At 55.1% G+C, this 10,000-nt stretch overlaps 1 long non-coding RNA gene and 1 other non-coding gene across 2 annotated transcripts in view; one reads left to right on the top strand and one right to left on the bottom strand.

Moving 5' to 3' along the window:
- Positions 1–4,868, top strand: part of LOC140692309 (uncharacterized) — a 22,895-nt gene extending 18,027 nt beyond the window's left edge. The window contains exons 2-4 of the long non-coding RNA XR_012067880.1: positions 1,907–1,991; positions 2,222–2,308; positions 4,612–4,868. This is a non-coding gene — a long non-coding RNA (uncharacterized lncRNA). The remainder of the gene's footprint in view (positions 1–1,906; positions 1,992–2,221; positions 2,309–4,611) is intronic.
- A 1,983-nt stretch (positions 4,869–6,851) lies between these two features.
- Positions 6,852–6,958, bottom strand: LOC140692324 (U6 spliceosomal RNA). Its single transcript, XR_012067895.1, has one exon. It is a non-coding gene; the product is annotated as a U6 spliceosomal RNA (small nuclear RNA).
- Positions 6,959–10,000: the final 3,042 nt, after the last annotated feature.

A 10,000-nucleotide genomic window follows, 5' to 3' on the forward strand; every position in this document is an offset into this window, starting at 1 on the left:
TTTTTTGAAATCTTGATCTAGCAGGCCATCCGTGTCTATTTTGTGGATCGTGCTTTCAGGGAATTTCTCTGGCTCTTTTCATTGGGAGTGGTTCCTCTGCTTCCTCATGCTGCTCCTATCTCTCTGGCACTGTGGCTTAAGGAGTATCAGTTATCTATTGTGGTCCTTAAGGAGTTTAGGTATTTATCTAAAGCCTATAGAGGAATAAAACTTTAAAAGGGGGGGAGAGGGGGGGAGAGGGGGGGGAGAGAGAGAGAGAGAGAGAGAGAGAGAGAGAGAGAGAGAGAGACAGAGACAGAGAGAGAGAGACAGAGAGAGAGAGACAGAGAGAGAGAGAGAGGGAGAGGGAGATAGAGGGAGACGGAGAGGGGGATAGGGGGAGAGAGAGAGACAGAGACAGAGACGGTGGGAGGGGGAGGGGGGTGGGGGAGCCGGATTTTAAAAGAATGGAGGAAGAAAAGGTTTGAAAACAGTGTACAAGCAATAATAGAAGAGCAAGTGGAAGCAGAAGAGCGATCGAGTTGAGACGTCTTCTAAAAGCCTTTAAAAAATAGAAAAGATCAGAAAATAAAACACAACTGTTTCAAAAGTAAATTTTTAAAAGGTAATCGGAAATAGAACAGATTTTAACAAGAGATAAAACACAGGATTTGAAAAGGAGGGAGAAAGAAAAGGTTTGAAGACACTGTGTAATCAATAATAGAAGAGTAAGTGGAAGCAGAAGAGCGATCGAGTTGAGACGTCTTTTAATAACCTTAATAAAAAGGAGAAAAAAAAATCGAGAAACGATATCTGAAACCTGTAAATAATCAATAACAGGAGATCTAAACCAAGAGAAGAGAAAAAGGAAAGGGGGTGGATGTTTAAAAATAAGAAGAATAAAAAGATTTTCAAGGAAACATTTAAAAGGGATTAAAACCGTCAACGTAGACGACTGTTCAAAAGTCAAGGTTAAAAAGGTAACAGAAGGTAAAACCGATAGAAGAGAGATTAAAAAAGAGAAAGGAAAAGGAAAAAAAAAGGGGGGTGGGGGAAGGACGTGTTCCCGGCACCGCGGTCGGATGCTGCGTTCCTCCCGGGAAGGAGGGTGGCTGGCTGGCCGCCCGCCCTCTCCCGGCCCCGGTCGTTCCGCTGCTCTGTGCGGCTGTGTGCTCCGACTCGGGTCGGCGGCGCTCCTCTCCGTAGGTGGGCTCGGGGAAGACCGTGGAACCGCCCCGCCCCTAGCTGCGTCCCCAAACTCGGCTCCTTCTTAGTCATGGTGGCGCAAGTTCTCTGAGGTACCGGGGCAGAAATATCCTATCTGCCTCGGGCTGTAAACGAATCTCAGTCCTGCCTAGAAGGCTGCGGAGCCCCCGGGTGCGGATTCGAGTCTCGGCCCCGCCCCCGCCCGCATGCTGCACGCCAGAGGCTATGGCGGCTGTGGCTGCGTCCCGCCTCTCTTCTCGCGAGAAGCGCCGGTGATGGCGCCGCGGATCTGAGGAGACGGAGGCTACGGCGCCCCTCCCCCCAGGGCACACCGGCCGTGTTGCTTTGCCTTTCTTTTCCCGTCATGGACGGGGGGGGGCGGGGGGGCGGGTTGTTCTGCTCTGTATCCCCTCCCGGCCGCCGCCCCGGTCCTCCGCCCGGCTCGTGCGGCCTGTCCCGGCCCCTGGCTGCCGGCCTGCGACTCGGGCTGGGTGTCGCGGGGACCCTCTGTGCCCGTTTCACTTGGATCGGTCGGTCAAGGGGTGCTCTGGGTAGATCTGAGGCTCGGGGGCGCCCCCTCCGTCCCGTCGGCCTCTCCGTTGGAGAGGGGCAGTTTTGGCGAACGAGCCCTATTCCTCCTCTGCCGCTCCCTCCCCGCGGGACCGGTCCCTCCCGCACTGTTTTGCTTTTTACTCTTTCTTTTCTCCTTTTCTCCTACCAGATTTTGGGCGTCTTTGTCTTTCGAAGAGGGCGGTGTTCTGTCGGAGTTCCGCAGGTGCTCTGATTGGCCGAGTGGGTCCGTCGATGTGAGTTTTGGTGTATTTGTGGGAGAGGGTGAGCTACGAGTGTCCTTCTACTCCGCCGTCTTGCTTCTCCGCGGGTTATTTTTGAAGAGTAGGTGCTGGGGATTGAACCCTGGGCCTTTATTTTTTGCATGCTAAGCACGGGCTGTACTGCTGGATCTCTAGGCCCTCCCCACCGCAACACCCCCCCCTTTCCCACCGCCTCCATAGTACTCGATGAATCTCCTGACTAGATATCTATGCTTCCTTGGAATGGGGCCGTCCGTTTCTTCATCGGATGGATGGACGTCTGTGGATTCATCTCGTTTCTCTCCACTGCGGTGGGTGGCATTGGGGCGTGGGGTGGGGTTGAGTGGCGTGGGCTGGGAACTGTTCTTCACGTGTAGAGGTGGAGCGGAGCGATGAGGATGGTGACTTTTTCCCCCGAGTGCTCACGCCGGGTGATGGAGGCCTGTGGTCTCACTTGGAAGAGGACTCGGGTGACTGGAACAGAGCCCGTGTGGGGTCGTTGTGGAGGGAGGAACTCCACCCCCCCAGCCCCAGCCCCAGCCCCGACACTTGTACCTCATCGAGGGACGGTCGGCCGAAAACAAATGAAAGCTGTCAGAGGTGGGGGTGGGGGTGGGGGTGAAGGGGTGGGTGTGTGTGTGTGTGTGTGTGTGTGTGTGTGTGTGTGTGTGTGTGTGTGTGTGTGTGTCCCCGTTCCCCGTACCACAGTCCCTGGTCGAGGCCCCCCGAGCGGAGAAACGCACGCCAGGCCGTCCGTGCTCCTGGTTGTCCGGCCGCGTGTCCCCGCCGCCCAGAGATCCCGAACCGTCCCGCTCGCTCCCCTGCCGGGTGCCGTGTGCCACCTGCCTGTCGGCCGGGCGCTATTTTAGACACTGCGAAGAAGTCGGCCGGACGGCCGGGCCGGGCCGGGCCGGGACGAGCCGAGCCGAGCACGTCCAGGCCGAGGTGGGTGGTGCTGGGTTCAGAGGAGTGGGGTACAAGCGGGAGGCGGGCGTCGATGGAGGGGAGGGGGAGGGGGAGGGGGAGCAGGGATGACGATGGGCTGGGGGGCTTGGCGTGTGGGGTGGGTGGGGGTGGGAGGGATGGTAGCCATCCTATGACTTTCTCTCCCCACCCCGCCTTTGGCAAGTCTGTTAGAGTGACGAGGTTGTGCTGGTTTCTGGCTGGTGCACACCATAGTGATTGTGTTCTTCTTTTTCCTGGTCTTTTTCAGGAACCCTCGTCCCGAGGGACTGAATCTAGTGCCCTGTGCTGCGCGGTACGACCTAGAGGTCGAATCTGCCAGGAGAGGTCTTACAAGGATCTGGAGGATCCTGGAAAACTGCTACCATCCGGAATCCTACATGGATATTCAAGATCTTGCGGATGGATGGACGGACGGAAGACGGATCGAATGGAGGCCCCGCCCCATCCCCTGGACCCCTTGGCCCAGGAGGATCGTGATGGGTCTGGAAAGGACTCTTCCGACGAGGGTCTCGGGATGGACTTTCTCGGTCCGTGGAAGGTGTTTCTGCACAAAGAGGAAGAGAGGGGCGTTCTCGGCCGGAGAGCCCGAACCGCCTCCTTTCAGGGATCCGCTCCAGTCTGGGTCGGGGTTGGGGTCAGAACGCGACCACCGACGGCTCCCCTCCCTCGTCTTGGCTCTCCAACTTGGGAAACCCTCCTCCCTGCCCCCTCACCCATCTTCTCGTCAGCCTGCCTCCAGCTTCCCCGTGCCAACTACCTCTCTCATGCTGCCGGACTTTCCTCCCCCTTGGGCCGCCAGGAAGCTCTCCCACTCCTCCACGTGCTTTGGCTTGGAATCCCTGACAAACACAAGCGGTGCTGGAGGGCGGGGCCGGGGGCAGTGGCAGAAGGACTCCCTTCATCTTATGGGAGCGACTTTTATCTCCATAGGTGGCGATTGAGAAAACACATAAAATCACTCAGAAGAATACCCATGTGTAGTCTCCCTGACCTAGATCCGTGTCTGTCTGTCTGTCTGTCTGTCTGTCTCTCTCTGTCTCTCTCTCTCCATTTCGCTATTCTGTGTGTGTGTGTGTGTGTGTGTGTGTGTGTGTGTGTGTGTGTGTGTGTGCGCGCGCGCGCACGCACGCGTGTGCCTTTCTGTCTGTCTCCCTTGTCTCTCTTTCCTCTCCTCTCCCCTCCTCTCCTCTTCCCTGTTCTCCCCTCCCTTCCCCCCTCACCCCTCCGCTCCTCTCTTCTCCCCTCCCCTCCACTCCTCTCCTCTCCCCTCGCCTCCTCTCGCTTCCCCTTCCCTCCCCTCTTTTCCCTCCTCTCCTTTCCTGTCCTCTCCCCTTTTATCCCTCCTCTCCTCTGCTCTCTCTCTCTCTCTCTCTCCCCCCCTTCCCTTCCCTCCCTCCTCCCTAACCCCCCAACCCCTACCTTCACAGGGCCTCATAGATTGAAATCGGTTTCCATGAAATGTGATGAAGAGGGAATGAAGTTTAGAATGATATCCCCATGCCATCGAAACCTTCTTCCCCAGGGACAGCGAGTTATTTGTGGTTGTGTTTGTTTTTGTTTTTCTTGTTGTTGTTTTGGGGTGCAACGAGGGCACAGGAGGCATTGGGAGTGAGGGTGATGTTTCTCTTTCTGTCTGTCTCCTCCTTAGGAAGGATTTTAAGAGGAGGGAGGACTCACAGAAATCTACCATCTCGTCTCGTACTGCAGCTGTGTTTGAGCTTCCTATACGATCTGGGCGGAACACTCCCCACCCTCACCTCAAGCCGCCATCGCCGCCCCCTCAGCCCCCAGCACCCCCGTCCAGTCCCGCGCTTGGGGTGGTGGTTGGGCATGGGGGGATGTTGGCGGGGTGGTCGTTGGTGGGGGTTGGGGTGGTGGAGGAAACCAGAAAACAGACCACTGTGGCACGTGGCTGACTGGGGCTTCAGGGTGAAGGAGGATGAATAAAATGGCCGGAATTAGGCTAACGGATTGCTTCGTTTTTGGGCGGGGGGGGGGGGGGAGAGGAGGGGAGGATCATTAGGTCATTCATTCATTCATTTGCTTGGGGGGGGTGTCATTCGGTTTCTTATGCTCGCCCTTAAAACGGTCGACTCTTCTGACTGACCGGTTGCTGCTCACGGTTCCAGGCCCGTTGTTGAAACTGGAAGCTATCGATCTTACTGTTTCTACTGTATTTCAGTCATTGCAAGTCATCATCGTGCTGGGTCTCTGAGTCCTTCTCCGAGGAGAAGGTCGGTCGGTCACGGGACTACTGACCTGACAAAATAGCCTGAGTGACCAAGAAGGCCACACCTTGAGTGCTTATGAGATAATGAGATCTAACCGCCAGCCTCTATAGAATGGGTCACCTGGGAGGCATCGTGACACCATGCTGAGTCTTCTGATGAGAAAACGATTCTGTGGATGGTGATCGATGCTTGATTGTTTGAGCTATGGCTCTAGAACCACCCCACCCACTCCATCCCCAAGGTGGGTACACAGTTTTGAAGACGCTAGCCTGCTGTGAATCCCCTTTGCCCGGCAGAGCGATAAAATGACCTCTTTTCTTCTAAGCTCCAAGGCCTTGTCTCTGGATTCTTGGGCTCATCGGGGACGGGGGCCGATCTTTCGGCAACAAGCGTGCTTCAGAAACAACGGATGCCCGAGAAGGACACTCTGCCTCTCCCTCTTCTTCCGGGCCTGAAATGGGGAGGAAAAAATATCGCTTCCCCTGGAAGCCGGAGTCCAGAGCCCGCCATCCGGAGGGACTTCTGGCTTGGCCTTCTCCTGGGGTGGGGGGAGGGCACGCCACCGCACGTGTTCTTTGTCAACTCCCCGTTTCTCTCTTCTCGAGTTATCTCTTTGGGAAGGCTCCCACACTGGATGAAAACAGACAGACAGGCTGGTATCTCTCCCTACCCCACCCTTCGCCCCCCAAATGACTGATCTTCTGTCCCATCAAAATCACCACTTGTTTTCCAACGTGGCTTTCTTGGATCCTGGAGGACTGACATCAACTTAGAGCCAAGATGGGCACAGAACTGAAGGACCTTCTCGGCTGGCCTAAGAAGTCTGTCATCGTGATGTGGGAGGTATTCTTCGAGGGACCTATCTGACTAAGTGCTTGACGGCCTTTTGGACTTTGAACCAACTTGGAGATAGGAACTAGGATGAGAGGGCCCCCGAAATAGCTCAGCAAACTCTTCTCCACCCTTAGAAGAGAGACAGACAGATAGACAGACAGACAGAGAAAGAGAGAGAGAGAGAGAGAGAGAGAGAGAGACAGACAGACAGGCAGACAGACAGACAGACAGACAGTGTGTGTGTGTGTGTGTGTGTGTGTGTGTGTGTGTGTCTGTCTGTCTGTCTGTCTGCCTGCCTGTCTGTCTGTCTGACGGTCTGTCGGTCTGTCTGCCTGCTTATTGTAGGAACTCTCTGTCAATGGAAGTATAGTTGACTTACAATGTTGTGTTCATTTATGACGTACGGCATAGTGATTCACTTATTCACACACACACACACACACACACACACACACACACACACACACGCATACTTTTTCAGGATAGGTTATTACAAGCTATTGAACATAGTTCCCTGTGCTAGACAGTAGGACCTACTTGTGTACCTAGTTTGTATAGGGTGGTTTATATCTGCTAATCCCAAACTCCTGATTTATCCCTCCGCCTTACCCCGTTCCTCCACCCTACCCTGTCCCCTGTGTTAACCATCGGTTTCTTTTCCATGTCTGCGAGTCCAGTCTGTTTCTGTTTTGTAAATAGGTTCCTTGGAGTCTTTTTAAAATGGAGTTATTTATGTATGGATGGGTGTCTTGACTTACTTTCAGATCCCACCTAGAAGTGATGGCATAGGATATCTGTCTTTCCCTGGGTGACTGACTTCACTAAAACTATGGAACGCTTCACGCATGGGCGTGTGTCGTCCACGTTCAGGGGCCGTGCTGATCTTCTCTGGATGGTTCCCATGTTAGTCTATGTCCTGTGGCAGCAAGCGCTTTCCTTAGGGTTTTTGTCTCAACCTGAAAGCCAGCCCGGAGACTGAAGGTCTTCTAGTTGCCTCCACTATCTGCCTAGGACCCTCTCCACGAATGTTTCCCATTTTCTCTCACCCTTTTGCCTTGGCATCATTGAGTACGAAAACGCTCCGTCTCCTGAAGCCCTGCAGACTGAAGCTGGACAACGGGAGGTAAACGTCAGAGAAATGGCCACAACAGCTCCTGTGGAAACCATCCTCGGGCCTGTTTTCGGGGGAGCCGCTCAGAGAGTTGAGCCGAACACCCCAGGACCTCATCAGAGGCATTTCAAACTGCTCGAGCCGTTTCGATGACCCCGATGTGTGGAAATCTCCTACCAGACTGACCCCCTACTCCCGGCCCTGAATCTGGTTTCTCATCTGCTCCGACGATTCACCTTTGTGCTGTACTTTGGTTGTCCACACAAGTGCCTCTTAGGCGATACCTGACTGCTTGCTCCCTAGGCCTAGCTTCAGAAGCCCATCGACACCACCGCCTCCTGAGACGAGATACTACAACTGTTTCCTTGAACAGGCCTGTTCTCAGAACTGAGAAACTGGGTCCATGGAACGCAGGCCCCCTAGGAAACCATTCCCTCCCTCCTGCCCCCAGACCGCACGCACGCACGCACGGACGCACACGCACACGCACAGTCAACAGCCCAGCTTTTAATGTGTAAAACTTCCAGGGAAGTTACAGAATAGGGAAATGTTGGGGTCCAGAGTAGGCTGCCCCAAAATGTGCCCGATGGATTATGCTGAATGAAAGGGACTTCACAAGTGGCCAAGGGGGAGGGTATAGGTCAGTGGTAGAGTGTGTGCTTAGCAAGCAAGCACAAGGTCTTGGGTTAAATCCCCAGTACCTCCGGTCAAAAATAAATGCATAAAATCGAATTCCTCTCCCCGCCCGCCCCCCAAAGTATACACTGCTGTATGTCAACTCTGTCTCAATAAAACTGGAAGGAAAAAAAGGAAGGAAAAAAAAAAAGCATGATTTAACAAAAGAAAGAAACAAAGAAAGAACTGCCCGAGGCAAGAGGAACACTCTGTCCCTCCTTTCTGCCTCCCTGGAAGCAGGGGAAAAAGAATTTTTTTTTTTTAAAGTCTCCCATCCCAGAGGAATCTATCAAGTCAGAGGTCTGCTTCCATGCCCTTCCATGATTCTCAAACGGTTTAGTGGGGTTTACCCAGGTTAGGAAAAGGAGGGGACTCCTTTGGCCTGAGACCAGGCGAGATTCTCCCCCTCCCTCCCGCCTCCCTCCGTGCAGTTGGGACGGGGTGGCCTAAGGGTGGGGAAATTGAAACCAAAAAACAAAAGCCGTTCAACAGAGAGGAGCCGGAGGCCAAGTCAAAGGCTCTGACCTGAGCACAGAGCTTTCTGCATTTGAATGAAGCGATTGAACGAGGCCCTGCCGAATGGATCCTCCTGACGTCCCCGCCCCCGCTTCCAGGAGACAGTCCAGTCGATTTAGGACCCGATTTGGGACCGATCGGTGGAGGAGGCCTGGGCGGCGGCGGCAGTGGCGGCGGCGGCGGCGGCGGCGGCGGCGGCGGCGGCGGCGGCGGCGGCGGCGGCGGCGGCGGCGGAAGCAGCGGCGGGGGGCGGGGGGGGATGCGCGGGCGGGGGCGGGACCAACGGTCGCTCCAGCTCTGCCTGCCTGCCTGCCTGCCTGCCTGCGGGGCTGAGGCCTGAGGGCCACGCTGGTTCCTGCCACTCAGGGAAACTTGTGCGGGTGTTGCCGAAAGATCGCCCTCCCCAACCCCGTCCCTGACGAGCCAAATAACCCAGAGACAGGGTCTTAGAGTTTAGAAGAAAAGAGGCAGCTTGATTGCTTTGCTGGGCAAAGGGGACTCACAGCAGGCTAGTGCCTTCCAAACTGTGAACCCGTCTTGGGGTTGGGGTTTCATGCTTCTGTGGACGAACAGGTTGGAGCATGAAAGGGAATCACAACAGGCGGGAGCATAAAAGGTGCTCATGATCAACAAAGGTCTCTGATAAAACTTCCTCCTAAATCTGGATGAGTGTCTGGTAACATGGGACCTCCTGGTGGTCTAGTAGGTCATCAGCCCGTGACCTTCTTTCTCTGGTCAGACTCACCCGGCGGCACCAGCGCCACGGAGGAACTCGGGGTGGGGGGGTGGGAGGGGGCTGGTCGTTCTCCTGAGCTTATCCTCCCGTGACTCCCTTCCTGGGGCAAGACTCAGACGTCAAACATGATTGTCAATTTGAACGATCAGAGGAAGGTCCAATCAAACAGTTAGAATCGACAACTTTAGCTGCTTTGAACAGTGGGCCTGGGGCTGGGAGCGGTGTCTGGTCAGTCGAGTTTGCTGATCGTTCTAAAAGCAAGCAGTAAGCATAAAGCCAAAAATTGGCTTAGCCTAAGTGCGGCCACTTCATGATTCCTCCTTCACTGGGGGCCGAGGCGCGGGGGAGGGCGGGGGTGGGGGACACGACTGAGGTGGCGACGAACTTCTCCGTGAATGCTCGGAGCCGAACTGCTCTCTGGGCCTAGGTCCAAAAAAGGCCTGAGTCTCAGCTATGACAGGTTCTCTCTCTTTCTGGGCACATGGACTGACTCGCCCCGCATCCTCCCATCCTGTCAGACCCTTCGGACACGCACCTCCACCCGAGGAGTTCTTTGGCCTCGTCCAGAAAAAACAAACACACGCACGAACAAAACCAACCGAGCACACAGAAACCCTGATGATCTCCTTGGACCCCATTCACTTCGGAGAGTCCCTCTCGTAGAAATCCCCTCAGCTCGATGATTTCACCATAGCCGCCTCCCTTTCTCTGCCGCAGTGACCCCCACCCCCACCCCCACCCCCACCCCTGCGTGGGCCCTGTCCCTCTACCTATCAAAAACCAAACCCCAGGAGAAAAGAAAATCAGAATGCTGCTTTGAGCCACTGGATCTGTGAAAGGAACCAAACAGAAAGCCGAAATAACCAAACCAGCCGAACACCAAAAGCGAACAGACAGATACCCCAGAAAGAAGGGCACGCTGACCCTGGCCCCT

This window comes from Vicugna pacos, unplaced genomic scaffold (genome assembly GCF_048564905.1).
Source record: "Vicugna pacos unplaced genomic scaffold, VicPac4 scaffold_5, whole genome shotgun sequence".
Classification (NCBI taxonomy): domain Eukaryota; kingdom Metazoa; phylum Chordata; class Mammalia; order Artiodactyla; family Camelidae; genus Vicugna; species Vicugna pacos.